Genomic DNA, 16,663 nt, shown 5'->3' with positions numbered 1-16,663 from the left:
ACTGGGAAAGGAGGTTTCATCAGGAAGAATTTCCTTATTCCAGTGAAATAAAAGATTCAGTACCTGTTCCCTTATGCGACAAATGCATAGAAAAATTTCAAATGCAGCACTATCGTATTTTTAATAAAAAAGACATCTCTCCCTCTTTAAGGGTAAGGGAATATACATTATTGGAAGAAGGCCAGGGCAATGGAACTAGACTTTGAAGAAAAGATAATTTTAAGGAGCAGATCAAAGAATGGAGATCATTGGAGGCATGGAAATGACAGATGCAAAAGTACAGAGCCAGAAAAGGAAGATAAGATGACTTTGGGTGTGACAAGTGGATTCATTTGATTAGAACTCAGAAGGAGGATAATTTGAGATAAAGATTATTTCAGTTCACTTCAATAATTGTTTACTCTTTCAAATTCAGAAAAGCATGTCTAAAAAGATATAGTTGATAGTCATATAAAGAAGAATTTTCTGAATCACTATTAAAAAGAGAAAGCAAATTAAAAATAATTCTGAAGTACCATCTCACACCTATCAGAGTGACTAACATGACAAAAAGGGAAAATTAAAAAGTGATGGCAATGTGGGAAAAAATGGGACACTAATGTATTATTAACAAAGTTTGTACTGATAACAACCAATGGATTGTACAACAATACTACAATACCACTACTACATTTATACATCAGAGTTCAAAGAACAAACAAACAAACAAAATAAGGATACACACACACACACACACACACACACACACACACACACACATATACACACACCAAAAAAAAATATTTATAGTAGCTCTTTTTTTTGGTGGAAAACAATTGGAAATTGAGGAGATATCCATCAAATGGTTGAGCAAGCTGTGGTATATGATTGATATGGAACATTATTATTCCTTTTTTTTGAGCTCTAAATTTTATTTTATTTATTTTTAATAGCTTTTTATTTACAAGTTATATGTATAGATAAATTTTACAGCATTGACAATTGCCAAACCTTTTGTTCCAATTTTTCCTGTTCTTCCCCCACTCCCTCCCCAATTGGCAGGATGACCAGTAGAAATTAAATATATTAAAGTATAAATTAGACACACAATAAGTATACATGACCAAACCATTATTTTGCTGTACAAAAAAAATCAAAATCTGAAATATTGTACAATTAGCCTGTGAAGGAAATCCAAAAAGCAGGCAGGCAAAAATATAGGGATTGGGCATTCAATGTAATGGTTCTCAGTCATCTCCCAGACTTCTTTTGCTGGGCATAGCTGGTACAGTTCATTACTGCTCCATTGGAACTGATTTGGTTCATTGACTTGATCATCATATAGTATTGTTGTTGAAGTATATAATGATTTCCTGGCCATGCTCATTTCATTCAGCATCAGTTCATGTAAGTCTCTCCAGGCCTTTCTGAAATCATCCTGTTGATCATTTCTTACCAAACAATAATATTCCATAATATTCATATACCACAATTTATTCAGCCATTTTCCAATTCATGGGCATCCACTCAGTTTCCAGTTTCTGGCCACAAAAGGCTACAAAGAGGGCTGCCACAAACAGTCGTACACATACAGATCCCTTTACCTTCTTTATGATCTCTTTGGGGTATAAGCTCAGCAGTAACACTGCTGGATCAAAGGGTATGCACAGTTTGATAACTTTTTGAGCATAGTTCCAAATTGCTCTCCAGAATGGTTGGATGTATTCACAATTCCACCAATAATGTATTAGTGTCCTTGTTTTCCCACATCCCCTCCAACATTCCAAATTATCTTTCCCTGTCATTCTAGCTAGTCTGACAGATGTGTGGTGGTATCTCAGAGTTGTCTTAATTTGCATTTCTCTGATTAATAATGACTTGGAGCATCTTTTCATATGGCTAAAAATAGTTTCAGTTTCTTTGAGAATTGTCTGTTCAAATCCTTTTGACCATTTATCAATTGGAGAATGGCTTGATTTCTTATAAATTAGAGTCAATTCTCTATATGTTTTGGAAATTTTTGTCAAACAGTGAGTTCTTATGTCAAAAGCTGGGGTCTTTGGATTTGTCAAACACTAGGTTGCTATAATTATTGACTCTTTTGTCCTTTGAACCTAACCTATTCCACTGATCAACTAATCTATTCCTTAGCCAACACTAAATGGTTTTGGTAACTGCTGCTTTATAATATAATTTTAGATCTGGTACAGCTAAGCCACCTTCATTTGATTTTTTTTTCATTAATTCCCTTGAAATTCTTGTTTATCAGAACCTTTGACTGTAAAAATATTTTCCCAGTTTATTGCTTCACTTCTAATCTTGTCTGCATTAGTTTTGTTTGTCCAAAAACTTTTCAGTTTGATATAAGCAACATTTTCTATTTTGTGATCAGTAATGATCTCTAGTTCTTCTTTGGTCATAAATTCCTTCCTCTTCCACAAGTCTGAGAGGTAAAGTATCCTATGTTCCTCTAATTTGTTTATAATCTCATTCTTTGTGCCTAGGTCATGAACCCATTTTGACCTTGTCTTGGTGTACGGTGTTAAGTGAGGGTCGATGCCCAGTTTCTGCCATACTAGTTTCCAATTTTCCCAGCAATTTTTGTCAAACAGTGAGTTCTTATGTCAAAAGCTGGGGTCTTTGGATTTGTCAAACACTAGGTTGCTATAATTATTGACTCTTTTGTCCTTTGAACCTAACCTATTCCACTGATCAACTAATCTATTCCTTAGCCAATACTAAACGGTTTTGGTAACTGCTGTTTTATAATATAATTTTAGATCTGGTACAGCTAAGCCACCTTCATTTGATTTTTTTTATTAATTCCCTTGAAATTCTTGACCTTTTGTTTTTCCATATGAACTTTGTTGTTATTTTTTCTAGATTATTAAAATAGTTTTTTAGGAGTCTGATTGGTATAGCGTTAAACAAATAGATTAGTTTAGCTAATATTGTCATCTTTATTATATTTGCTGGCCCTATCCAGGAGCATTTAATATTTTCCAGTTGGTTAGATCAGACTTAATTTGTGTGAAAAGTGTTTTGTAGTTTTGCTCATAAAGTTTCTGATTTTCCCTTGGCAGATATATTTCTAAGTATTTTATACTATCTGTAATTACTTTAAATTGAATTTCTCTTTGTAACTCTGACTGTTGGATTTTGTTAGTGATATATAAGAAAGCTGATGATTTATATGGGTTTCTTTTGTATCCTGCAACTTTGCTAAAGTTGTGGATTTTTTCTAATAACTTTTTAGTAGAATCTCTGGGGTTCTCTAAGTATACCATCATATCATCAACAAAGAGTGATAATTTGGCGTCCTCATTGCCTACTCTAATTCTTTTAATCTCTTTCTCAACTCTTATTGACAAAGGTAGCATTTCTAATACAATATTGAATAGTAATGGTGATAATGGGCAACCTTGTTTCACTCCTGATCTTATTGGGAATTGTTGCAGTTTTCCCCCATTGCATATGATGCTTACTGATGGTTTTAAATAGATTATTTTAAGGAAAAGTCCACTTATTCCTATACTCTCAAGTGTTTTTTAAATGAACATTATTATTCTATGAGAAATGATGAGCAGAAAGATTTCAGGAAAACTTAGACTTACATTAATTGATGTGAAGTGAAATAAGCAGAAACAGAACACTGTACACTTTAACAGCCCTACTGAATAATGATCAACTGTGAATGACAGCCATTCTCAGCAATAGAGCGATCCAAAACAATTCTGAAAGACTCATATCTAAAAAAGCTATCCATCCCCAGAGAAATAACTGATGGAATCTGAGTGCTGATCCCACCCTTTTGTTTTACTTTGTTTATTATTCTTGAGTGTTTTTTCTGGTATGTTTTTTTTTTTTACATCAAGTCTAATATGGAAATGTATTGCATGACTGCATGTTTAATCTTTATCAAATGATTTTCTCCTCGAGTGAAAAGGAAGAAGGGAGGGAGAGAATATGGTACTCATTAAAACGAATGTTAAAGATTTTTGTTAACATACAAATGAGAAAAAAATCAATAGCGAATGAAAAATGGAAATATATATACATACATATATATGTGTGAGTATATATATACATATATAAATATATATATATATATAGTTGTTAGCCAATGACAAAGGTAGAATTCTATCAATTCTACTCTGTAAATGAATATAGTTCTTGAGGGTTTAGATGATAAGGGGGATATTTCTCTTTTTCCTCCATGTAGCTTTGAAGGATTTTGCCATATGTGTTATGCATGTTTTACCAGTATAGAGTAGCGAAGGAGTGGGAAAGAAAAGGTCAAGTTCACAAAATCTGCTACAGTTTGCTTTGCAACTATATTTATAAAATGTGCCAAATGTTCCCACTTTTCTGTGAACATTTTTTTTAATTTTGCAAAGGAAAAACACATAAGATTTTCCCAGCTGTTATGCATGTTAATGAATTATTATGGGATACTCTCAAAAAGTAAAGCAATTACACAATATTCTACTGTATTCCTATTACACCTTGTAAGTTCTCTCCAATCACCTCTTTTTAAATGATTCACTATCCAAAAAGCAAAAGTCAGACTTCAAGATATAACAAAGGAGGGGGGGGAGGGATTTATTCCTTAGACCTTTACCTTTACCTCAAAACTATCCCTGCTACTAAACATGTCTATAAGAAAGAAAAGACAGAATAAGAATTTAAATTTGGAAAGTCTTTAGAGATAGTATATAACATTCACTGTTAGGAAGACACTTAAACTAGGCACTTTTGGCACAAGGTCTTCCTATTAAGGGCTTCAAACTTTCCACCTCAAGTCACTGGCAGTGGTATGTATGCTCCAGATCATAAAGACAATAAGAAAACCTGGACCTTTGGTGAAACGCTTGAAATAAAGATGTTAAATTAAGAATGAGAAGTTCACCTTCAGATAGTAAAGGAGTATAGTTTGTATTCTCTGCCAAGAAATTGTGCTACAATTGACCTTTTGGTTTAATTTTTACCTATTATCTTACTAAATTGAATTTCCAAGTTTCATTAACAATAATCAGAAATTGTTAAGACCCGTGTTTTCTTTTTGGTGTAGCTTTCCAAAAAACAAGGAGCATTAGGAGGTCACCTAGGCTTTGCTTAAAAATAGAGCTCACCTTTTCAGAGGTTTGCCTCTACTTTGACCAACAGTATCAATTGTTTTCTATTTTATCAGAAGCATCAAAAGATGCTAGAATGCATATAAAGTTAATGAGCAGGATGTATACCTGATCCCAATGTATATATGGCAACAGTATATAAGAGAAATAAGGACTTCTCTGTTTTTTCCCCATAGCAGGATCCTATAAGACCCTGAAAAGCTTTTGATATAGAAGGAGGCCTGTAATACCCTGAACAAAAGGCTTATACTTAGATGTAATGCAGGGCTTTGAATTGGGCAGAATATTCAGTTTTTGAACAAAAAATCAAGGAAGATTGTTGAAAGTGATTTTCTTCCTTTAATGACTTTGTAGGGTACATTTTATATTATCTTAAAGGAAAAGAAAAGGACAAGTTTCTTCTGATTAGAATGTAAGTGATATTCTTTAAATCAAGTTCATGAACTTTGCAACAAAAAATTTTGGATGAATGTATTTTAATGTAATTTGTTTCCTTTGTAATTCAAAGTATTTTATTTTATGCATTTTAAAATATTATTCTGTAAAGGAATTCATAGTCTACTCTAGAATGCCTAAGGAATTCATTAAACAAAAAAAGTAAAAAGGAAATATATCATTAGTCTAAATAAAGGAATTAATTAATGCTAAACATTATGTGGAAGACAGACATTGAACATTTATCATTGTTATATGTATTTTCATATCTTTTCATTTCTTCCCATAGTCATGTGATTAGAGTCTAGTTTTAGATGTAGAAGGAACCTTAGAAGGATTTTAGATTCAACCCCTTCATGTTGTAGGTGATAGAATTGAATTCAGGAGGAAAGGAGTGGATTATTTGAAAAGTAAAGTGTTTCTTTCTCGATTTTTTTCCCCTGAGGTAATTGGGATTAAACGACTTGCCTAGGGTCATACAGCTAGGCAGTATTAAGTGTCTGAGGTCAAATTTGAATTCAGCTCCTCCTGACTTTAGGGCTGGTGCTCTATGGACTGCTCTAGCTGCCCCAACTAAGGTGTTTCTTGAAAGGAAATGTCAGAACTATCCATTGACCTTTGCACCAAATGCAGTACTTGAAATACAAAAGATTTTAATAATAAATGTATACTACTGTTAATCCCCACCAACATGCATGCTCACAATTTTCAGTGAGTGTTTAGGAGCTGACTCTAGTTGGAAAAATGGGACAGGTTCTGACTTTACTGAAAGAAAAGGATAGGATTTAAAGGCACATGGATCTCCTAAACCAAATCCCATCCCTCTTTTTTTCTCCCTTTTCCTATCTTTTGTCCTCTCTTCTTTTCCCCTATTTTTTCTTCCCTTTTGCTTTCCGCTTTTCCTTGCTCCCCTTTCAAAACTACAAAACAGCAGGAAATATTGTTTTTCACCTTCTCTTTGGAGACCATTTCTGGTGGCACATCAGCAAGCACTTATATTCCTCTTCCTTTTAGATACTTCATGATGAACAGAGGAACAATTAATCTGTGGTTCTATCTGCTTCTCTTCTTTCCTCTTCTTTGTCTCTCCATTGCTTTCTTTTTCTTGTCTCTGTGTCAATCTCTGTCTTGTTGCTGTTTGTCTCTGCCTCTCTGTGTCTATCTCTCTGTCTACATCTCCCTCTCGATCTCATTGTGTATGTGTGTGTGTATCTAAATGTCTTTGTCTTTCTGTCTCTCTTTTCTGTTTCTGCCTCTATCTCGGAAAGTCCACAAAGCTTTGAATCAATTGTTCCTGAGATTATAGTCTAATTATATTTTATTTCCTAAAATGCTTTGTATGTCACATCATTAGGATTTTATTCTCCATTATAAGAATACTTTTTATGGCCTAAATTATAGTTTTGAAAGTTCAAGTGCTTATTAGACATCAGCAAATGGAATTCTACCTCTTTGAAATCAAATCACATGTCACTTTTTTTTTTTTTTTTTTTTTTTTTTTTTGCTTTTCCAAAATTGTTGCTATGTAGACTTTCAATGTTCTTACACATTAACTTTTCACATACCTTGTCTCACTCTCTCTGGTAATAGTCTGGCACTTTGGGTTTTAGAAAATTGACTCTCTTGAGGCTTGCATGTGCCTTACTTTCTATTATAGAGGTTTCAATTCATCCTTCACGGTGTATACTAGTACAAAAACATATTTACCCAAAAATGCTTCCTTCATAAAAGCATGTCACTAAGACAACTGTTATTTCCTATTACAGTAATAAAATATTAATAAATATTAGCTTATGATTTAAAATACATCTATACCTTGTTTTCTTTCTTCCTTTCTTTTTTCTTCTTCCTTTTCCTTTCTTTGTTCCTCTTTTTTTCTTTCTTTTTCTCTTATTATATATCTAGAGATGACTAGACAATCCATAATGCTATTCGCTTTCTAAATTTTTTTAATATGTATTTTCCGATTAGATTTTAAGTAACTTGTAATCACATCTATCATTAAAAAAAAAAATCTATCTTCTGTGATTAGCATAGTGCTTGGCACAGAGTAGGCATTTAATAAATGCTTATTAATTGAACTGAGTATGTATGTATATATATATATATATATATATAGATAAATATAGATATGTGCATATTTATATATGTGTACAAATATACATATTCATTAATACACATATACATAGACACATATCAGCAAGTTAATACAATGGATAGAATGCTGGGCTTAAAATCAGGAAGAATCCTTTTCAAAAGTTCAAACTCAGCCAAACACATTTTCTAAATGTATATCCCTTGGCAAGTCACAAATTTTGTAATCTCAGTTCTTCATCTGTAAAGCTCAGCTAGAGAAGGAAATGGTAAACCACTACAATGTCTTTGCTGAGAAAACCCCAGATAACATCATAGGTAGACATGAGAGAAATGAACAATAATAACAACATATACACACATATATGCACATATATACTCATGTATGTATATATGTATATAATATGTTTATGTATATATGTATATATGCATATATACACACATTTTACCCATATGTATATATCATTTTTACTTATTTTTTCTTTCTTTTTAATCTAGACTCAAATCCTTTATTCCATGTGCCCTATAGTCTCAGTGTATTCTGTATTCTTCATATAATCAAAGCTTCTAAATATACATTTTAGGCTCTGCCCTCTAGTAATTTTCTGTCACTGCCTTATACGGCTTATGCAATGAATTCCTCTTTTCCATTTTCCTTGCTCTCAGAACAATGCCTACTATTACACATAGCAGAGAGAGAGTAGTGACCCATTGTAAAAAAAAAAAAAAAAAAAAAAAAAAAAACCCTCCATCACAGTGGACTAGAGCCTCTCTTGTTGATCTTTTTTTCCCCCATGCATATTTGGAAATTTCATTGTTCTCTCATTCATTTAGATGTCAATTTCACCAAGAAGTCCTAATCCCCTCCCCCCTTCCCATGATTATTAGAGTTTTCTGGCACCAAATCTTTCTTAGACCTTATCTTCCTTCACCCATAGAAGCATTTATCAATAAATACCCTGCCACCATAAGAGTAAGGCTTTCTTCCTTCCTTCCTCCCTCCCTCCCTCCCTTCCTTCTTCTCTTCTTTCCTTTCTTCCTTTTTCCTTCTTCCTTCTTCCTTCTTTCTTTCCTTTCCCTTTTTAATATTTCCCTCATTTCTTCACTCATTTCGTTGTAGATTCTACTTTTTCTGAGACCACAAAAATTACCTGTCCTTCAATATTTGCCATTGATTTGATTCTAGTACATCACTCATTCTTCTCTATGCCCTGCCCACCAGATATAGGCCCACCAAAAAAGACACTTATCTATAGATAGAGTGGATACCTCCAGATTTTGTCCATAATACCTTCTATATCAATTTGTTCATTCATCCCTTTCTCCTTGTATATATATATGGAAAGAAGTCTCTCAGTCTTTTTCTTGTCACTCTGTTGTTCTCTGCATTTATGGATTCATCATATTTATATTTATATTTTGGGGTGTTTGAGAAGCAAATAATTGCTTCAATTCTACTTTTCTTTTAAATATATATATATATATATATATATATATACATATATATATATATATATATATACACACACACATCAAGCTCTTATTATCTGTTACTCATCATTTAACTTATATTGTTGAGCTCAGATTTGCAGGAGAGAATACTCTGGACATTCTTAATTCTAGTGCTTTAATAACTTCCTATTCTAGTACCTCTTTTTCTCTTAGATGCTAAATAGTATTACATTATCAGAATGTTCTTTCATTTGTATGTATGTGAAGGTTTTTTCCCCTGTGGCTGGCAGACTTCTTTCCTCTTAATTGAATTGTTAAACTTAACTACTATGTGTCTTGGAGTTTGCAATCTTTCCCATTTCATTCCCTCAATCCCTCAAAGAGGTCTGTGAAGTCTTTCAAGTGGGATTTCATTTTCTATGTTTTCTATTTTTTGAGTAGTTTCCTTATATTATGGTATTAAGTTTTTTTTTTCTTGTTATTTTCTTCTGGGGAACCTATGACCATTAAGATATCTCTATTAATCCTATTTTTTTGAGATCCATAGGTTTTAACTGCATAGTGATGTATATATATATATATACATGTCCATATGCATATATACATGTATACACATGTATGTATACATGTGTAAATGTGTGTGTGTGTATATATATATATATATATATATATATATATATATCTTCTTTTCTTCTGCGTTGTCTTTCTTTCACTTCTCTGTATTTGCATTCCCAATCTATTTTCCTCTTTTTATCTTTGGTGAGGGTTAACTTTATGGATTGAAATTTTCTCTTCAGCTAATTAGTTTTGTTGTGCAGGAAATAAATAAATTCTGCTCTCATGCTTCTCATTTCTCCTTTGAACCATTTAGGAACATCATATTATGGTTCAATATTTTTCTCAAATACCATAAGGGCCACTCTTTTATCAAAGAATCATCATTTTCCATTATTTTGAAGTATTTATTTCATAGATGTCTGCACTTGTTTATTCCATCTGGAAGCCATATTTCTTTTTATTATTACTATTTTTCCTGTTGGCTTATCTATTTATGTTCACGATCTTTAAAACTCTTCCTTTTGGAGGGAAAGGGATTCACATGTGCAAAAATGTTTGTGGCAGCCCTTTTTATAGTGGCAAGAAACTGGAAACTGAATGGATGCCCATCAATTACAGAATGGCTGAGTAAGTTATGGTATATGAATGTTATAGAATATTATTGTTTTGTAAGAAATGACCAGCAGGATGATTTCAGAGAGGCCTGGAGAGACCTACATGAACTGGTGCTGAGTGAAATGAGCAGAACCAAAAGATCATAATACACAGCAACAACAAGACAATATAATGATCAATTCTGATGTATGTGGCTCTCTTCAACAATGAGATGATTCAAACCATTTCCAATTATTCAGTGAAGAGAGAGGACTAGGAACTAAATGTGGTTCACAACATAACATTTTCATTCTTTGTTGTTGCTTACTTGCATTTTATTTTGCTTTGTTTTTTTGTTTTTTTGTTTTTTTTTACTGGTTTGATCTGATTTTTCTTGTTCAGCACAAAAGTTTGTATAAATATATATGCATACATTAGATTTAGCCATGTTTAACCTATATTGGACTACTTGCCATCTAGAGGAGGGTGGGGGAAGGGAGGGAAAATCGGAACACAAAGTTTTGCAAAGACTAATGTTGAAGAATTGTCCATGCATATGTTTTGAAAAATAAAAAGCTTTAATTAAAAAATAATAAAATGAAATAAAATAAGATTCTTCTTTTTAAAACCTTGATAATTTCTGGCTTTTTTTTTTCATTTATTTTCCTTATTGTTCATTTATGACTCTCACTGTTCACTAAAGTTTTTATTCGGGGGGATGAGATGTCAAAGTTTCTCAGATTCCTCCTACACTCGGAAATTCATGTTTTAACAGTCTATCTCTTTGTCCCAGCTAAATCTGGGGTAGTCAGAATTGGCCCCAGATTGATGCTGTGCTTTTCTCTTTAGCTTGTTGGAGTGCTGCACAGGCCTGGACACTGTGTATGTCCTATTCTGCTCCTCTGTTCCACAGATCTCTGACTCAGCAATAACAGTTGAAGGCCTGCTTTACATATCACAAAAAGAAACTTTTTCTCTGTCACCAGCAATTCAGAACTACTGGTGTTTTAGAGCTTTGCAGAATTGGTAAACACTGATGCTTCTGGATTGTAGCCCTCAGTAGGCTTTTGCTTCTGTGGTCAAGCTGGCTGTTAAGGCCTGCAGAAACTTTATTTACCTTGAGCTGAGGTTTTTATAGGACTGGAGAGAGGGAGAGGGCATGAAGTAGAGGTAATGTGTAGATATTGCTATTGGTAAAGATATAAATATAGACATAGATAGCTTATGTAGATATAGTTATAGATGTAGATACAGAAACAAATATAGATAACAAGAGATATTGATGTCGCTATGCATGGGAAAATCTGTGTCTATATCTATAATCAACTATCTTATTATCGATTATTAAAATAATTAGGTTGAGATTGTTTAGGCTTTTTATAATCCCTACTTATGTTTTTATATGGCAAAAAAGTCTTTCTAATTTTGTAATAACTCATAAAAAACGTTGGGGGAAGTAAATTAGAACTGTAGTTTCACGGGCAACTCTTTTGTCTGTTCTATTTATCCATATACAAATGAATATTTTATTTTGTGAATCTTACATACTGAATAAACACCTGAAAAAAAGTATACAAAACCTATTTGTTAAAACCTTAGCAGAATTATAGAATTTCAGAATTCAAATGCACATCAAAGATCATTTAATTTTTCTAGTTACTCTGACTGAGTATACTTCAAAACATTTCCAATATTTGGTCATCTAGGTTTTGTTTGAATACTTTCAGTAATAGCAATGAATTCTATTTTTGTACATGCTTAATCTGTCACTTATTTCCCCCCACCACATCTCTGAATTTTGCCTTCAGATTTCAAATATAACAAATACAATTCATTTTCAACATGACTAGCCTTCAAATAATTAAAGATAGATATCATATCAAATATATTACTCCCTAATTTTGTCATAGTATCCTAGTTTTAGTAATCATTGTTTGAACCCCGTTATTTAACAATGTAAAAACTGAAGTCTAAAGAGGCAAAATGACATGGCAAGAGCCCAGCAAGAAATTCCATAAGGAATTTCCAAATTAGGATTCAAACTCAAGTCTTCTGACTTCATTTCCAGCACTTTTTCTATTATTTCAGAGCTCTTTCTACCATATCACCATCACTCAATTAATATTAAGCAACTAACTATTTTTAGGTGTCAGGGTTGAAATTAAGAGGACTCATCTTTTTGAGTTTAAATCCTGTTTCAGACACTTATTAAGTGTATGGCCCTGGTAACTAACCTCCATTTCCCTCAGTTTTTCATCTATAAAATGCACTGGAGAAGAAAATGGAGAGCCACTGCAGTATCTTGGCCAAAAAAAAAAAAAAAAATCCAAATGGCATCAAAAGATTAGAAACAACCAAATAACAATGTACCAGGCACTTTGATAAGCTTTAGGGTTGTCAAAGCATGCTGCTGCCACCATGTTTCACTTTTTACCCTATTTTTCATGATATTCTATTTGTAAAATAATCTTAGATTCTCCTGCTGACTTTATTTTTGATTTCCATCTATCTTCAAAGAGGTTGTTCCTATTTCTCTTCCCTCCTTCCTCAAACTCTTACAATACTATTAACATCTGTTTACACAATATAAACAATAGGTATCTGCTGGTTTGCAAATACATTGGTGTATCTTTTATGACTTTTCCCTTTATATTTGATCTTCATAATGGGAGCGTTGAACTATGATCCAATTAATCTTAAACATGATACTAAGCATGCAGACTATTTGGTTTTAATTTACTGGGTTATTACCAGTGGTGTTTTCTTCTTCTTTTGTATAGTAGTGCACCTATAAATTATTTGGTAGCAATTATCTTTTAAAATGCAACCAACTGCTTTCCAATTGCACTTGAAATTTAGAACATTTTAGCTCTGATGTTCCTGAGAATATATCTGATTTATTTTTCCCACTTAAAAGTATGCATATATTTTCAGGAATTGCACATGAAAGTAAGTAGAATAAATAAATGTCTAAATAGTCTAATTTGAGGGGTGATGAAAAATCCTTCCATCAATAAACACATTCTTCTACCCTCAGGCCAAACTAACAACATAAAGTATTCATTTTGGAAGGTCTTGAAGAATTCTTAATCATTTAACACTATTCACATATCCATGGGATTAGAAACCTTAAGGCTTAACTATCATCAGACAACAATTTGTAGGAGGAAAGAAAATATTAATATTTATTGATGTCTATATATTTAACAGGGAACTGGCCATGAAGCCCTGTCTTTATGAGTACTGACAGCATAATTCCTATTGAGAAGGTTGCTTCAAGGAGAATCATGAGATTTAGAGAAATTCTCTTACTGAACAGAAGTTTTATTTTTTGACAGCATTGAGGAATCAGAACCAAGGATACATTCAGAAGACAATGTTTAATTTAGTCTTTCTTTTAGTCTTAATTTCTTCCTAGATGATGGTGTCTTGGGGGAGGAAATGTTGTAAGGGGGAGAATCTAATATATATGACTCATTAATATAGGCTTTAGTTCTTTGCCTCATTTTCCACTATATACAGAACTAATAAATTCTAAATTACTTTGTTGATATTTTCTCATGTGATCATCATATCAAACCTATGAAATAGGTATTTTAGGTATTAGTAGCTCCATCTTCCACAATGAGTTTGCCTTCTAAGAAGAGAGAAACATGACTATATACAAAATAAATTCAAGGTTATTTGGAAGGTATAGGCAGCAGTTTCAACTGGGTGGATCAAGAGACCTTTTATAGAAGGAAATAACTGGCAAAGAAACTATGGCTAAAACTTATAGTTCCATTCAATTCTAAGTATTCTAACTACAAATTCAATTTCCTTTCCACTGCAGAATCAAAACAAGGCACTGAAAAGATATCATATCCCCTATATTTTAAAATATGATATATATGATAATTAAACTTTTAATAAGAACTTCCATTTACAGACTGCTGTAAGATTTTTTTTCTCATTAGTATTTTATTTTTTCAAATACAAGATATTTTTCAATATTCATTTTTTATCTGTGTTCTAACTTATTTTTCCTTCTTTTTTACCTTTCTCCTCCCCAAGACATCAAGCACTTTTATATAGGTTAAATATGTGCAATCCTTTTAAATATTTTCATATTTGTCATGTTGTGCAGGAAAAAATAAGACTAAGAGGTAAAGAGAGAGAGAGAAAGGAAAAAAACACACAAAAGTGGGGAAAATACTATGTTTCAATGCATATTTGGTCTCTACATTCTCTCTCGGAATACACATGGTATTTTTCATTCCAAATTAATTGAAATTGCCTTGAGTCATTGTATTTTTAAGAAAAGACACGTCTATCATATTTAATCATTTTGTTGTTATTCTGTACAATGTTCTCTTAGTTTTGCTCATTTCCAGAGTGCTATCAGATTTAAAGAAAATTATTTCACAACCATTTTGGAAGATATGTAAGTACTACCATTCCGGTTTGAAAGGTGAGAAAGTGTGACTGACAGGGTAGCTGGATGGCACAGCAGATAGTGTGACAAGTTTAGAGTCAGGAATTTTTATTTTCTTGAGCTCAAACCTGGCCTCAGACACTTACTTTTTGAACCTGGGTAAGTCTCTAAATCTTGTTTGTCTCCTTTTCTTCATTTATAAAATGAGCTAGATGAGAAAATGGCAAACCACTTCAATATCTTTGCCAAGAAAACTCCAAATGGAGTTATGAAGAATGAGACATGACTGAAATAACTAAATAGTAACAATATCTCTGGCAATTTAGAGAATATGCCCATGAGCACACAGCTAGTAAGTTCTAAAGCAGGATATCAACTAAGGATTATTAACTATTCACAATTTCACATAGCTTACAAAAAAGTAAAGCTACTCAGTTTACCCTATTTTATTATAAAAATTAAGATTGTATAGACAACAGACCCACAAAAACATACACACAAACACATATATTACATACACACACACACACACATATATATATAAACACAAACGTGAGCACTTATTCCAACATAACTCAAATGTTAGCTCAATGCTTACCTAAGACATCACAGTGTGAAAAACTATACCCATTAAATGTAAATGAGAGATTAGAAGCAATGTAATCCACCTCTTTCATTTTACCAATGAAGAATGTGAGATTCAAAGAACTCCATTACAGCTATTTAGAAGCAGAGCCCAGAACTTCTGACTTCAAGTACAATTCCCTCAGTACTACACCATTCCAATTCTTGGAATGAAGGAAAGAATCTTTCTGGGTCAAAGGAGAACATATTTCTGGGATAATTAATAGCAACTTTTTTGAGTGATAGTACATTTTTTGAGCAATGGAGAACAGCATTCTAGGGTAATGAGAATTCCTTTTTTGGATGATGGAAAATACCTTACTGGGATTATAGAGATCTGGCTACCAATAATTACTCTTCTTGTGCAGCGTCACAACTGTGTAGAAAGATTTGATTGTGGTCAACACTACAAATTCCAAACTTCCCTGATGTGTTAAAAAAAAAAAAAAAAAAGGGAGATGTAATCAAAGGAAGCAACAATTCAGATAGGATTGGGAAGGTCACAATGCTCTAGTTGAATCTTATACTGACAGCCCCAAATCAAGGACTTCAACTGAACAGTTTGCTGGAAATAATTTCTCTTAAAAAAAAAGAATCTACTTTTACTTTAATTACCCAGATCAATTCTTTGAATGGACTCATATCTACTAGATAATTGTAAAACTCTCCACTTAGTTTTAATTAGCTATGCATGAACTAACTGGGATGAAAATCAAACAGATGGCAAGTTGATGGAATTGAACCTAGTCTCTCACCAAATGTTGAAGACCCTCACAGATCAAATCTGTCCTCCTCTGCCACCACCCCCACTACCATTCCAATCTTTCAGATGCCTTCTTCCTATCTTCTCATCTACACTGAGCTAATAGAGGGAAGAATATTGTTTATGCAAAGATCAAGGAGGGGGGAAGTATCCTGCAGAATAATAATAATGCAAAGATCAAGGGGGGAAAGTGTTTTTCAGAATAGAAACTATAAGAAATTTAATAGCATCATAGAAGGTACTAGAATATGAATCATGAAAGAGACCTAGAGTTTAAACCCAATTTTGTCCTTTACTATTGATATGATAATTAACAGAACACTTCATGTCTGAATGGTATTTACTGATATTTTCTCATGTAATTTTCATATCAAACCTCTGAGATTGGTATTACAAATAAGTATTATATTTCAGACTTAAAAATGAATTAAAAATCTTTCCTATTCCTAAATATTTTATATTTGAACTATTTATATAATTTTCTAAAATTAATAATATTTACAATATAACATTTAAAAATCAAATCTGAAACAAATATGATCTCCAACAAGAAATGAACTAAGGATTAGATTAAAAAAAACTAGCATTTTTTTGGCATTTAAAGGCTTTTGTAGC

The sequence above is a fragment of the Antechinus flavipes genome, chromosome 2 (assembly GCF_016432865.1).
Source record: "Antechinus flavipes isolate AdamAnt ecotype Samford, QLD, Australia chromosome 2, AdamAnt_v2, whole genome shotgun sequence".
NCBI lineage: Eukaryota > Metazoa > Chordata > Mammalia > Dasyuromorphia > Dasyuridae > Antechinus > Antechinus flavipes.
The sequence above is the reverse complement of the archived record's forward strand: the minus strand, read 5'-3'. Positions refer to the sequence as shown.